Genomic DNA, 16,042 nt, shown 5'->3' with positions numbered 1-16,042 from the left:
TCCATGACCTCAAGGACTCCAGTGTTAATTTGCATTTTCGTAATAGTGGCCAAGATATTCTCTGTGGGACCTTAATAGTATGCCCAATCCACGCATCGTTTCTGGACACAAGGAACATAAAAGCAGTCTTAGTGAACTTGGTTTGGGGATGTGGTTCAAAGCGCTGCTAAGATACACTTTGGTTCTCAGAGATTTATAGTTTGAAGTCAACCTGGTGTGGAATGGAATGGAATATAATGGAAGAGAATTTCAAAGTCCTAAGGAGTATCTGGTGGATTGGGTTAAAACGTTAGGAAAACAGTAAATGGGGAAAAACTCTGGCAAACCTTGCCTTTCAAGCCCTGTGGGATCGCTATGATAGTGTTAATAGCGTCTTGCCACTAGAGGGCAGGCGCACACCAAGCGGTGCAGCTCTCCTGACATCTTTCTGTAGAGATTTCGATAGAATCAGCCACTAGTTTAACCAAGCCAATTATAAATTATAACTTCATGACTAATTATATATACTTATAACTAATTATAATTATGTTATATTTATACAATTTTATGCTATAATTTAGTGGCTAATGACTAATAAAAACCATATTCAGAAAATTGAAAAGAATGCAAATTGCTCTGTTTCTGCTTCCACTTCTTTACAGTTTGCACGAAGGTCAATCTCTTTAGAAATAAAATTGGAACTTTTCATTTAAATGAGTGCTTTTGCCTACACCGACCCCCCCCTCCCTTGCCCCTACATGGGGAGAAAGCAGAATGTATGAACCCAAAAGGTGAGCAGATATTTCCTCTCCATGGACTGCAGGATCTTTAAGTGGTGACACAATGGCAAAAGTTCAGTTAGACATGATGAGACATGGCCACTGTGGAGTGGAGAGTTCGATGGCCAGCAGAGAGTGACCAAGGGCCGCAGAATCTTGCAGTGTGGTGGCGAGCGTCCAGCAACGTCAAGGCCAGCAATGGCATCCTAGGAGACTGCTCTCAGTGGCAGGCCCTTGGCCAGGCGTCAGCTTCCTCTGTGTCAGCTCAAGCTTGATCCTCCAGGCTTCCGGTTGATTCTGTGGGGTGTATACATACTCGCAAAGACATTTTTTGTGTAAGTCCACTGGCATTGACTTGTGTTTGCAACCAAGAACTTTGACTGGAACAGAATTTTAATTTCATTCAGCATCCCATTTCTTAAAGGGTCATGGAGACCGAGGCATCATGAGAAATAGGGATACAGGAATTTGGGGACGGGGGAGCCAACTTGGTGCCTCCAAATGGCACTCTCCAGACCTGCACTGTCCAGTAAGTACCACTAGCCACGTGTGGCTTTTCAAATTTAAATTAAAATTAATTAAAGTAAAATAATTCCATTTCCTTAGTTGCAGCAGCCCATTTCAAGTGCTCAGAGCCACATGTGGCTAGTGGCTACCGTACTGGACAGTGAAAATCTAGAACATTTCCGTCATCACAGAAGGTTCCGGTAGACAGAGCTGACTAATCTTGTCTGAATATTCATGAGGCAAGCTCTATATTTATAATTGCAAGAGACAAAAAAATTGCCTCTCTAATTAGATCTCTACTGTTTTACAGAAACCAAAAAAAAAAAGAGAGAGAGGTAATAGGAAGTTAAAGACACTTTTAGGTTAATAGTATTAGGAGCTTTCTTCCTTTGAAGACAAGAATCTAAAGAGTCAGGAGCCATACTAAAGGGACAAGAGGTCACACTATAGATTCTTCAACCTGAGGTTTATATACAAATAATTACTTTCAAGGGATATGCAGGGAGAAACATATTACAATACTTCACTCAAATTCATATCCATAAAGCTAAATCTTGGGTTTAGCTTTTCATCCAGTAGTGCTTGATACAGCCTTTTTCTGGGATGACTCCAGTCTTTGAGCACAGGATCGTCCGTCTTCATCCAGTGGCTGTCAGGACGCTTTCTGTTGTGTTGGTTGAGCAGATAATAACTGGGGGACCAGAAGAATAATTGGTTATATTCAGCTCTGTTTCTGTCAAGCTGTAGGCTAGATTAGTCATGCTGGATTTTCTGTATGGCAGATGTGGGAGGAGGTGGAATTAATATGTCTTGCCCAGTGGTTTGTAGAAACTCACACTGGCTCTGGTTCAAGACACTCTTTTGTCCTGCAAAAAAAAAGAGAGAAAAAATATATACAATGTTTAATTTTAATAAGTATTTCCAAGTGTTGTGAAAGACTTTAAATGTAACTTAGAGATCAAGCTCACATTGCAATTTGTTACTGTAGAAGGGAAAAAAAAAAATCTTACCAGGGTTTTCTCAGGCCTTTAAAAAGAGCAGGGAAAATGGAGAATAAATATTTAATGATGACATTTAACAAAAAAGTATGTTGGCTTCAGATTTGTAGTAGAAAAAAAATTTTGATTATCAGGGATTCTTCCATCAGCTAGAATGTATTCAGTGTAAGTTATGTCTTATACCTCAGAGTCTTTGAGTCTACAATTATTTTCAAGTGATACTTGGGCACGGTGGATTCTGAATTTCTTTGGACTGTTTCACTGGTTGCTAAAACCTTTCTTCATTTGCTTATATTTCAGTCTTTTTGATAATGGGTCATGCTATGAAATGCTAGATTGGCAGTGGAATATCAGTAACCTCTATATCTGGAATATGAGACAACATGGGTTTTTTGTTTTTCAAACACTATATAGTGGTTGAAGGTTCAAAATCCAAATGATTAGAGGTTTTGGATTTTATGCTTTAAACCAAATAATGGGTTTGGGTGATAGCATTTTCATTCTTTTAAGCTTTCCCTTGAACTCCATAAAATAGTAACGATAACAGTTTTAATTCCCAAGAAGTGGAAAAGATTTGACAGCTTGGAATAGTTACCTTGTGAATTGTTGGAAAGTATGTTAATTTAATAATAATGCAGAAATTATGCAGGTTTAAAATATTTTGAATGGATGTAAGAGGTAAATTGGACTTTATACACGATGTGATAATGAAACTTCTACAGTGGTAAAGATAGTTACCTATAGAAATGTATAACTACTCTTTAACTAGCAGGAATATGAATATACATACTTGAATGCAAATTCCAGTGACTTTAACGTTAAAAGCATCAGTGTTCCATTATTTGTTAAATAGAGACCACTGCAATGACGTATACTGCCTCCAACACTGGAATAAAAGATCTAGTTTGGCTAAAAGTACTAATTAATATTTTCTGTAGAAAGGTGAGTTATAACTATACTCATTAGAAGACAGCTAAAGTTTCTAATGTATTTATAAAATTTAAAAATCATGGATCTATTGAGCCTCCTTAAGTATCACTAGGGGCTTTAAAAGATAAAGTCTTTAATAAATCCATTCATTCATCCATTGAACAAATTTTGTTGACGTCCTGTTAACATTTATGATAGGTGATGGTTGCATGGTGAGCAAAAACCAAACCAAATTAAACCCAACCCAGTAAAGGGCTTGCCTTGGTGAAGTTCATGGTCCAGCTAAAGGAAATGTCCACTTCTACATCTCTTCCTTGAATGGGAATAACTTTATCAGGAGGGTCACTGGTGTATCATTGAAAATGCCCTTCTGGTTTGTGTACATCTGTCTATACTCATATAAAACCTGGTATAAGATATGTATGAACAGATGCAGGAATCAGTTTGAATTGCCATGATCTAAAATGCAGGCAGTGTGTTTGTGTCTAAAAGTGTAAATGTCCATAACTAGTGTGATATCTGGACATCTTTATGTAAACAGTTTGATGCCAAAATGTATATTCCTCAAACATTGTTGATATACATTTTTAGTATAAAGGTATACATTGTATGTAAGAGCTTTGGAATCTTCTCATCAGAGCACCACCCAGCTATTTTAAATAATCCCCATGTGCTAGATATTTCCATTTGCTCTTCCAGATCCATTTTCTACCCTTCTTTGTGTTATGGGAGGCTCACCTTTTATTGGAAGACTCTTTCCACTCTGGATTCTGGTTGGTTCAATCAGTGGGAGGTGGACAAGTGATCTAGAGAGTCAGAGAATAACATAGGGTTGTTTGTTTCACCTCCCTGAGCCTGATCACTGAAGATCACAGCTTCTGTGAGCTACAGATACTCTTTCCCTTTGCCTCTTCAAGCCAAAGCAGGGTGAGTACCTAACTCCCTAGGCTGTTCAACCATACTCTGTCTCCTTTAATTAAATTCTTCTCAATTAATTACCACTTTCGAGTGTGTCACCTCTTCCCTACCTCTTCCGTCAGTAATATAACCCCTCACAAGTCTATCTATAAATCTGAGCACAGTCTATTTTTTGCTACATAAGAAAAAAAATACATAAATGCCTACTGAATCCTTATTTATAAAGTCGGTATTATCTTTAATTATCTCTCTTAAAATAAAAAAGTCATAACAAAATTATACATTACAGAACAATTCATACGAAAAATTTTGGAAATAGCTACATAACAGAAAATTTGAAAACAGAGAAAAATAAACCTCCCATGATTTCACCATTGTTGTTATTTTGGTATGTTTCTATCTGGTCTCTTTTTTGTGCATATTTTTTCAATGTACAATTTTCTGTTCTCTCTTATAAAGATTTCGTCACAAACGTTTTTCATGTTACTATACAGGTTTCAGAATAATTTTAAATAGTTGTACAATATTCTATTCTGTAGAAGTACTGTAATTCATCAAACTATTCCTCTATTGCTAGATATTTAGTTGTGTTTTTTAATTTTTCATTGGTATAACATAATGTAAATAGCTTGGCTCACATGGCATTCCCTTATATTTTATTGTTTTCTTTGGATACAGTCCCAGAGATAAAATTAAAGAGTTAAAGTTTGAAAAAGTTATGCAGCCGTAGTGATTTTTTTAAAAATGTCTACAAATTCTTTGATACTCCTCATTTCAAGAAGTGGAGGTTAATTCTCCTCCCCTTGAGTGTGGACTGGACTTAGTGACTTACGTCTAATGAATAAAATAAAGCAGGATTGATGGTGGATAACTTCAAAAACTAGGTAAAGGGACTTCCCTGGTGGCGCAGTGGTTAAGAATTCACCTGCCAAGGCAGGGGACATGGGTTCGAGCCCTGGTCCAGGAAGATCCCACATGCCGCAGAGCAACTAAGCCCGTGTGCCACAACTACTGAGCCTGGGCTCTACAGCCAGCGAGCCACAACTATTGAGCCCGCATGCCACAACTACTGAAGCCCGTGTGCCTAGAGCCCGTGATCTGCAACGAGAAGCCACTGCAATGAGAAGCCCACGCACCACAACAAAGAGTAGCCCCTGCTCGCCGCAACTAGAGAAAACCTGCGCACAGCAACGAAGACCCAGCGCAGCCAAAAATAAATAAATTTATTTAAAAAAAACACAAAAACTAGGTAAAAAGGACACTGTGACTTTCTCCTCTATCTTTCAGATCACTCGCTCTGCTATGTCACGAGCAGCCCAATGGAAGGGCCCTGTAGCAAGGGACACAAGCCTCCAGTCAACAGCCATGAGAGTGAGTCTTCTTGGAAGCGGATAGTCTAGCTCTGGGCAAGTCTTCTGTGTCTCAGCAGATATCCAACATAGAGAAGGTCTGATCTCAAAGAGATCTGTTAGTGTGGCATTTGTCTAACGGAGAGAATCCCAAGATACATAAGAGAGCCACAAAGTTTTAAAGAGAATTATCTTCATAGAAATAGAGCCAGCTCGGACTACCAGGGACAGAGACAGTACATAATAAAAAGGGGCCTTTGGGATTCCAGACTTCTACAAGTGGGAAACCACTAAGGAAATTGCACAGCTGCAAACACGTGCTACCTTTTATGGAAAAGGAAGGATGACTAAGGTGGCAGAACCAAGAGCCCAGAGGATAGATCTAAGAGCCATGGAGAATTATTCCCAGGCAGGAGTAATACTAAATCTTTATCAAGAACTTCCAGCATCTTAACATACTTCCAGAAATGCTATCAACCATTGACTCCTTCATTCCTCCAGTTTCCTGCCTTTTAAAGAAGAATGCCTATAATGGCTATGCTATCTCTGTTCATTGTACAATATATTGTGTATTGGTTGTGTGTGTGTGTGTGTGTGTGTGTGTGTGTGTGTGTGTGTGTATGGCAGGGGGAACAGGTAACTTGTCTTGTTCATTCACACATTTTCAGGTTGAAAGGAACTGTACTCAGGGACCTGTACTTAAGGACTATACCCAAGGAGCTTCATCCATACCAGGAACTGATTTAGAGTCTGGAGTTCGAGCTAATGCATTAGATCTTGTGGACCTTGGGAGTGGTGAGTATATTCTGCAGGTGGGAAGAATGTAAATAATTTGTGGCCAGAGGATGGACTGTGGTGGTTTTAAATGTCTCCTCAAATTCTTTGATATTCCTCCCTTCAAGAAGCAGAGTCCAATTCCTCTTCTTGTGAGTATGGTTGGATTTAATGACTAATTTTTAATAAACAGAATATAGCAGAACTGAGAGAGGGAAACTTTAGAAAGTAGGTCATAAAATGCATTGTGCCTCTCTCCTCTATCTTGGATCATTGGTTCTGGGGGAATTGAGCTGTCGTGTCATGAGCACCCCTGTGGGTTGGCCCAGGTGGCAAGGAACAGAGTCCTCCAACCAAGAGCCATGTGAGTAAGCTTGCTTGGAAGTCGATCCCTCACTTCCGGCCATGCCTTCAGATGACTACAGTCCTAGCTGTCCGCTTGACTGGTCACCCAGCTAAGCTGCTCCTGAATTCCTGACTCGCAGAAATTGTGTGAGATCATACATGTTTTCTTAGACCACTTCATTTTGGGGTAATTTGTTATGCAGCCACAACTAATATAGTAGCAAAGAAAATGTTGCATTGTAGCATTTGTCTAAATAAGTTCAAATATAAGGGATTTAGTGAGCATACCAATTCCTGATAATCATGGCAAATTTTTGCCACTTAAGCTGCATGGAACGAGTTGGTGAGAGACATGGGGAGAACAAAGAGGAAGAGAAAGGAGAGGGAAAAGAAGAGAGGAAAGAAGAAAGAAGGAATAAAAGAGGAAACGTTAGTAAGAGAGGGACATGGGGAAGGTGAGTGTTGTCCTAGTTTACCAGGATGGTCCAATTTGTGGTGCTATCCTGGTGTAATTATGCAGGAGCCCTCTTTCACTTTCAAAAGTGTCCCGGTTTGGATGATAAATTATATGACCCTAGATAGAGGCCAGTACCTCAGCCTTCCCTCCACCCAGTTTTCTGTCTATTATTCCATCTATCCCCCATGCCTCGTTGACTACAACCTCTCTCCAATCTGCTCAGAAGCCTTCATTTCTCACCAAACCATAGCCTGTCACTAATACCTCTTCTAGGAATTAGAAGTCACCTCTGTCCACTTCCCAGTGTTCTTGTATCATGGTAATGAATTCATCACAGCAGTTAAGAGGTTCACTCAGGAATTAGGCAAACGTGGGTCTGACTCCTGCTTTGATACTTAATGGCTATTTGGTTTTAAGGGAATTACTTAACTTCGTTAAGCCTCAGATGTAAACTGGGAAATTAGTATCTACTACCTCATAGGATTGTTGAGGATATTAATGAGATTATGCATAAGAAATGCTTAGCCTCGTGTCCAGCATATAAAGAGAAGCTATATGTATAGAGCATATGTATATACTATACTAAGCATTTTATATGCATAATCTATATGAGGAATATATGTTAGCTACTGTCAGCATTTACTATCACAGAAGGCAAATTCATTTCATTGAGGCGAAGCACTTTAGTTGTTGGGATGTATGTTTTACTAGGAAACTCTCAAGTATGTGAGTGATTGTATTTATTTTAATATTGGAAGGCAGAGACACAGTTTAGGAAATATGTTAAGGAGTAAAGTAATAGGCAAAGACTAGATTTGCTTTTCAGGCTTGACATGCCTTGCTTTGTTTATTTATTCATTCATTCGTAGATTCACCCACTTATTCTTTCAACAGACTTGTATTGACCAGATCCCAGGTACTATGCTAAGCACAGGATTGAGCAAGGCTATTCAGCAAGAATAAAGCTTTATTCCCACTTCTTAAAGGAAAATATTACGTTAAAAAAATTAAAAAGATGTTCGTGTGGGAATATGAGTGACACGGGATCTGCAGCCAAATTTAAATACATACATACATACATATATACGTATACATACATATATACATATACATGTATGCATATATACACACGTATACATACACATACATGTATGTCTACATATACACATATACCTACGTATGCATGCATACATATACATGTATACATATACAGGTATACCTACATATATACACATACATGTATGCCTACATACATATACATGTATGCCTATATATACATATACATGTATACATACATATACATGTATACATACATATACATATACACACACACACACACACACACACATATATATGTTTTTTGGGTTGACCGGATTTTATTCTAAATTAGCTTTGAGCAATGGAAGCTGTTTTCTGCTATAAAAAGCAACGTATTTTAGCTTTGACTTCTTGTTGTTTTTTTGAAAACTAAGAGTCGGAAAATCCAAATTATGCGAATATATAATTTGGAATGCTGACATACCAGCAGAAAGAGCTGGCAGAGAGAGAATCTTTTGTTTTAGCTGTAGGCGTTCCTCTTTGTTTTTAGAAACAAGAACAACTAGTAGACAGAAATAGTCCTAGGTACATGGACTATGTGTTTCACATGCACAGCATAAAATATTCATTAAAGTTAAGTAGGTGCCCAGGAACCAAGAAAATTTAATAGATGAAGATGGTGACCACAACTAAAGTAGGAACCATGTACAGGATAGGGTTCAAGTGCTTAGCCATATTTACCAGAAGAGATTTTAAAAAGCTATTTTCTTTTCACTGTTTTTAGTCCACTTTAATAATAAGTACCACTTCATATTTTTCAATAGTCCATGAATTTTTACCTTTGTGTTAATCTTCAAGGTCAAGTTTATGAACATGATTACAAATAAGCAAATTCTAAATGAATAGGAATATTATTTTAGGAATAATAACTAACATTGATTGTGTGTTTGCTAAAGTCAGTACTCTACAGGCAGTTTCCCCTTTAACTCTCACAACCACCCTAAGACTCAGCTGCTCTGTTACCTCATTCTACATACGAAGAAGCTGAGGTGTGGAAAGTGTAGTAAGAACCTGGCTTAACTACAGAGGTGGGGAGTGACAGAGCCAGGGATCTGAACTCGGGAAGGCTGACTCAAGAGCCCTTGCTTGACCATGCTGTTCTGAACGGATGGGCTAAATGCAGTTGACCTGTTTATGCATACTTTCCAATATATCCTTTTTGATATAGTTATGTCATCTTGAATTCTGCTTTTAGTGTTTGCTCATCTTCTCAATTCTATGCAAAGATCATTTAACTTTACAATTATGCAAGTCCACATCTGTCTGAATGATACACTGACTCATTCATTAAGTTGAAAGGGTGAAACCAAATCGATTTTTAAAAATACTATAGGAACCTCATTGAAAAATTTCATGAATCACCTTAATGAGAAAATGGTACCAGGATATCAAGTACAGAGAACCTCAGACAATTGCTTTTTGAAAAGTGCTAATCAAGCACATATTCATCTTGAATGAAAATGCCTCTCTAGCAAGACACTGTGTGACAACAGTAATTACCAAAGTACCAGTTGTGGGAACCATTGCTATGTCTTTTAAAGAATTGTTCCTTACCCTTTTCTTCTGTGTTTGAAGATGATGATTTGTCTACTTATTATTAAGGTGACCAGTATTCTTTCCAGCATTGGGTACATTAAAGCAGCAGAAGGTGACTTTGTTAATTGCTAGTTCTTACTTTTTTTTTTCCCCAGCTGTCATTCATTTCCTTCCTTTAATTTGTCCCAAGGCTGGGTTATCTATTGGTTAGGTTATCTATTACAGTCATTTGCCCATAGCCCACAGTGCAAACCCACAGTTAGGGTACGTTCTGTGTGTCCTTTAAACACCTGTTTTTATCAAAATACCTTCTGCCTCATGTGAAATTTAAACATGTTATACTATCTTGCTATGATTTCTTCTTTATAAATTTACATTCTGCTGGAGTTATAGCTTAACTTTGTACATTTTTTAAAAAAGTGAACCTACTTGGAATTTTGTTAAGTAGAGTCCCTAAGTCATATTGTTGATACTTAGGTGGTCAGTTCAGACAGTTCATCGTAAACTGCTCTCTAGACATCAAGTTCTCCTAGGCCTTAATGCTACGCTGTTGCCATATAACTCCGGTATCATAAGCAGCACACTTACCATCTTAGCATTCTTTTCTCTTCTGTTGTTTCTAACACAAAAACCATTTTCTCCATTATAGTTTTGAGAAAATCAATATCCACTTTCAAATAGCATAAAATGTTACTCTTTTCTCCCTGTGTTTCTTACCATCCCATATCTCACCAAACCCACAGACACCCCTGCACACTGGCCCAAATGTCCACATTCCAGGGAGGGACCAGCTACATAATTTTTGGAGCCTCGTGCAAAATGAAAATGCAGGGCTCTTTGTTCAACAAAGCAGGAAAAAGTGCTAAGGTATTACAATAGAAAACTTTCTCTTTCTTCCATAGTCTCTCTCTCTCTCAACATGTCATGATGTTTTTAATTTGCTATTTAATGTCATTTTAAGTAACTAAAACTTAAAAATTTTGTTGACTTTTACCATTCATCTTTATATTGTACAATGTCTGTTTAAAGTGCAAATCTCAGAGCATTTACCTTCTATGTGAAATCACCAAAATGACATAATTCGTATTTAATGGCACAGCTTCTGAGAATGCTTCTGAGGCATCTTGAGTCAGACTCAGGAAGGCTGGGAGGAGGAAGAGAAGGTTCATCCAGCACGAAGCAAGCCGAGGGCATGCTCCTTCTGGTATGGGGACGCTTCCAAGGTGAGTGTGGACCCTCACAGGTGTCCTGGGTCCCCATCCCGTGACTCAGGATGCACATACACTTGTCACACCAGCTGCTGGACTGAGGCACTGTGCTTCAGCTGGGGGGAGCACCCTGGGAAGTTCAGGCAGACATTTCTTCTTCCTATAGGCGTGATACCCCAACCCACAGTGAACAAGCAGCGCCCAGGGTATCGAAACCTTGGAGTTAGAAAGCTCTACGTACTCGGATTGGGAAAGGCTCATCTCCACCAACCTGTGGCCTTTGGCTGGCTGCCAGCTGATGCACCGTGGCTAGCACTGCCAGTCCAGAGCAGGACGGTCTCCACCATACTCTGCCCCAAGACTCTGACGGTGTGGGTGCCCTTCCCCATTCCTACACCTAGACCCCTGCCAAGGGGCTGGAGTATGGAGGCAGTTACTGGGCAGGGGTGGGGAGGGTGAGGCTGGGCAAAGCGGAGGGTAGCCAAGAACCCATCCTTGGGAGCAGGAAGGAGGACTGGGTGTGTGCAGAGGCTCCAAGCCCCTGCACGAGCTCCATCGGCCCACTGACTTCATTTACAAAACAAAAATTCAAAGATAACATTATTAAGAATTTCAAGATGGTAACTGCAAATTGTACAAATTTACTTTATGTGAATTATCTCATCTCATCTCATCCCTGTAACATGGGGCAGATACAAGTTTTAGCCCCAATTTAGAGATAAGGAACCTGATACAGGGAAGGCAACTTGTATAAGACCAGGAAATGAAAAGAATGGTCTACTATGATCAGGGTTTATTACAATAACATGGGATAATTTAATACTAGGAAGCCTGTAAAGCAGCTATATTGCATGTGGAGATCAAATTGGAAAAATGTATAATCACATCAGTCAAAGCTGAAAAGGCATTTGAGATGATTCAACACTCATTCCTTTTTCCAGACTCTTTCAAATTCAGGAAATAAAGGATAGTTTCTTAACAAGATAAAGTACTTGTCTCAACAGGAAAATATTACGCTTAATTTGAAACATTAGATATAATCCTATTGAAACAGGAAATCAAAAGATTCCTGCTACCGCTATTAGTATTTTACATTGTTCTGAAAGCTATAATCAACACAAAAATACAGGAAATAGAAATAAGAGCAATAATATAGGAATGGCAAAGACAGTTACCGTCATCTGCATATAGTATGACTGGCCAACAGAAAACTTAAGAGACTCAACAGAAAAACATGTCAGAACTACTAGGAGTTCGGTTTAGTGGCTGAATAAATCAAACTGCTTTTCTATATACCGACAGTAATCAGATAGAGAATCTAATGGGAAAAAATCCTACTCTTAAAAGCAATAGTAAGTATGTAGGATCTAGAAAAGACCTTATGAGAAGTAGGACCTAGATAGTGAAAGCCATAGATCTTGAGAATAAATAATTGGAATAACTGTTCCTGGATGGGATGAAAATATTATAAAGATGTTGTAATGGTTAATTTTTTTTTTTTTTTTGGTGTCATCTTGCCTGGGTCATGGAGTACCCAGATATTTGGTCAAACATTATTCTGGGTGTTTCTGTGAGGGTGTTTTTGGATGAGATTAACATTGAAATCAATAGACCGAATAAAACAGATTAGCTCTCTAAGGTGGTGGGCCTCATCCAATCAGTTGAAGACCTGAATAAAACAAAAGGGCTGACTCTCCCCCAAGTAAGAAAGAATTCCTGCTGCCTGACTACCTTTGAACCGAAACACTGGCTCTTGAGCCTGCCAGCCTTCAGACTGGAACTAAACCAACGGCTCTCTTGGTTCTCGGGACTTCAGATGCAGGTTGGAACTATACCATTGGCTCTTTTGGATTTCCAGCTTGCTGACTCACCCTGCAGATCTTGGGACTTGTCAGGCTCCATAATCTTGTGAGCCAATTCCTTATAATAATAAATCTGTTTCTCTGTATATCTACATTCTACTGGTTCTGTTTCTGTGGAGAACCCTAATACAGGTGTCAGTTCTTTCCAAATTTATTTTCAAAGTGATCCCAATAAAAACACTATTTGGAGGAGATACGATTCTAAACATATCTATATATGTTTATATACGTTCTAAAGTTAATCTGAAAGGATAAACAAGTAAGAATAGTTCAGAAATTTTTGAAGAGAAGAGAAATCTGTGTGTGGCTGTTGAGAGGGGGAGATAGACTAGTTTTAGGAACTATGAAAACATTGCAAAGGTAAATAACTAAAAGAATGTGGTTACAAGGATAGCCAGACTCTTAACACAGATTCAGGTATATAAAAATACTTTAAAATAATTTGCATTATATTAGATGGCAAAAAGGAAGAATTATTCTGTAAATAGTGCTGGATAAATTGGCAGGGAAATCTAGAGGTAGGGCCTAATTTTTTTAAAACCATGTAACAAAATTAATCCCAAGTGGATTTTTTTTTTTTAGTTAAATACAAAGAAAATATAAGCCATAAAAATATATGACAGAATATCTATCAAATTGGGAGCTTAAAACTTCTAAGCTTAAAAGCAATGGAGGAAATGGCAAATAAGATCATATTCAAATACATAAAAATTTATATATGTATATATTATATACTAGTCAATTCTCCGTTATTCTAATAATTCTTTATATTACACTTCCCTGTTTAAATCATGTGTTACTTTTTCTGACCGGATCCCAACTAATACAACTGGTAATTCTCGTTGCCTTGACATGTGTTTTGTCTGATATTAATATAACCACTGCAGTTTCTTATTGTTAGTGTTTGCATTGTATTCTTTTATCTATCACTTTACATGTAGCCGATCCATGTCTTTATATCTAAAGTACATCTTTTCTAGGTAGCAAATGCTCTTCATAAAATAATTGATCTATTAATTGGAATATTTAATGAACTTACATTTAATGTAATTATTAATTGGTTGAATTTATACAATCATTTTGCTATTTTTAAATTTATCATCCTAGTTTTCTTTGTTTCCCCCTTTCCTGCCTTACTTTGGGTTAGTCAGTATCTTTTTATTATTGCATTTTAATTCATCTGTGTTTCCATGGGTTAAAATATGCCTTGATTGAATGAATATTATATCATTGCACTATACTGTAAGACTCTTAGAACAGGATACTTCCATTTACCCCTTTCTGTCCTTTATGATATTATTGAACATTTTAATGATAAACTCCACACTACATTGCTCTTTTTGCTTTAACCAGTTGATTACTTTTCTATATGTTTAAGATTAAAAATTTTATATTTGCTAGAAATTTACCATTTATGGCAAACTTCATTATTTTGAATAGATCAAAATTTCTGGCTGGTTTCATTTCCCGAGAGCCTGAAGAATTTCTTTTAACTTTTCTTATAGTACAGGTCTGCTGGTTTCAGGCTGTCTGTCTGATATTTATCTAAAGTTGTCTTTATTTCACTGTTATTTTTAAAGGGCTATTTTGCTGAATATCATATTCTAGGTTGCATTTCCTTTTTTTCTTTCCGTACTTCAAAGATGTTACACCACTATCTTTTGCTCTCCATTGTTACTGTTGAGAAGCCAGCAGTTATTCTTATCACTAACCCTGTGTATAATGTATCTTTTGTCTCTGGATCCTTTCAAGATTAAAAAAAATTTTTTTTGGCTTTTCAGCAGTTTGGCTAGGATATGACCAGGTGTAGGTTTCTTTATTAGGGTTTGCTGAACTTCTTGAAACTATAGTTTATGTATTTCTTCAAACTTGGAAAAATTTTGGCCATTATCTCTTTGAATATTTTTCTGCTCCCCACCCCACCCTTCTCCTTCTCCTTTAGGGTCTGTAATTACACTTATGGTTGACTGCTTTGTGTGGTCACTGATGCACTACTGTTTTTTGTTTTGTCTTTCCCCCCCCCTCTTTGTGCATCAGTTTGGATAGTCTGTATTTCTCTGCCTTCAAGTTTACTGATCCTTTCTTACTCTGTCTCCAATCTTCTATTAAGTCCATACAATGAATTTTTATTTTAAATATTATATTTTCCAATCCTGGAATTTCCGTTTGGTTATTTTTTATAGTTTTAATTTTTCTGTATATAATTTCCATTTCTTCGCTCATTATGTCCATCTTTTCCTTGAAACTTCTCAACATATTTATAAGAGCTTTTAAAGTTTGTATCTACTAAGTCAAACATTCGTTTCCGTGGGTTGCTTTTTCCCCTGGTTAAGGGTCACATTTTCATGCTTAGCATATATAAAACTTGTCTGCTTTATAGTGGATGTTGTGGATATTATGTTATCATGAATAGGATTTTTGTTGTTTTCCTTTAAAGAGTACTGAATTTTGTTCTGGCAGGTAGTCACTATACTGGTAGATCCGCTTGTTCCAATTGAGGATTAATTTTAGGTTTTATTAGGGTCCAGAGTCACCCTTACTCTAGAGTAGTCTTACTCCTAAGGCATGTCTTTAATTCTTGGCTTATTCAGTGAGGCCTTTACACTCTGGCTGACTTGAACTCTGATGTCTCCCAGCCCGGTGTGACCTTAAGTGGCTGTTTTCTCATCTCATTTCTTCCATCTTCTGTTTTCTGTTTGGGCTTCACTTCCCTCTGCTGAAAGTGCTTCCAGGCAGCAAGCCAGAGTGAATGTAGAGGTCACCACATATGAGTGTCCTTTCTCTCAAGGACAAAAGCCTTGAATGTCTGTTGTGCAATGTTGTAGTTTATGATGGAACAATACCAGTTAGTCATGACTGGACTCAAAACTCTTGATTGAGGTTTTGATTTCAGCAATTAAATTCTCTTAGAAATTCTGCCTCATAAGTGTATCTGTGTAATTCCTATAGTTTTTTTAAAAACTCATTTTTGTAATTTCATAGTTTGTTTCATACATAGCTCTTATGCATTCTGTCTTCGGTTCCAACAACTGCATTCTTTGGGGTCTAAATTTATTAGTTGATTCTCACTAATAGTGGCAGGCCTTATCTGGATTTGGTAGTCTTTGTTTAAAGGGTCAAGCTTGATTGTAATCAAGCGTCTCTCTTTGTGTACATATGTGTCTCAGGACGCTTCAGGACGTCCTTCAGGATTTTAGCTTAGAGGAAGGGGTCTCAGATTCAGGTTCTCCACCTCGTTGCTGTTTCAAGGCTGAATATACTCAGATATGGTCAGTACAGAATTCTGACCTCAGGGAAATCCT

The 16,042-nt window shown here is 37.7% G+C and overlaps 1 protein-coding gene across 4 annotated transcripts in view; it reads right to left on the bottom strand.

Moving 5' to 3' along the window:
* Positions 1-1,681: 1,681 nt before the first annotated feature.
* MICU3 (mitochondrial calcium uptake family member 3) overlaps positions 1,682-16,042 on the bottom strand; it is a 121,127-nt gene continuing 106,766 nt past the window's right edge. For 3 of the 4 annotated variants that reach the window (XR_008616164.1, XR_003677617.2, XR_008616163.1), the window contains 2 exons: positions 3,932-3,999; positions 1,682-2,131 (listed from right to left, as the gene is read on the bottom strand). The gene's annotated coding sequence lies outside the window, so the exon portion shown is untranslated. The remainder of the gene's footprint in view (positions 2,132-3,931; positions 4,000-16,042) is intronic. The other variant, XR_008616162.1, reaches the window with a different exon arrangement.

The sequence above is a fragment of the Physeter macrocephalus genome, chromosome 20, assembly GCF_002837175.3.
Source record: "Physeter macrocephalus isolate SW-GA chromosome 20, ASM283717v5, whole genome shotgun sequence".
Taxonomy (NCBI): Eukaryota; Metazoa; Chordata; class Mammalia; order Artiodactyla; family Physeteridae; genus Physeter; species Physeter macrocephalus.
The sequence above is the reverse complement of the archived record's forward strand: the minus strand, read 5'-3'. Positions and strand labels throughout refer to the sequence as shown.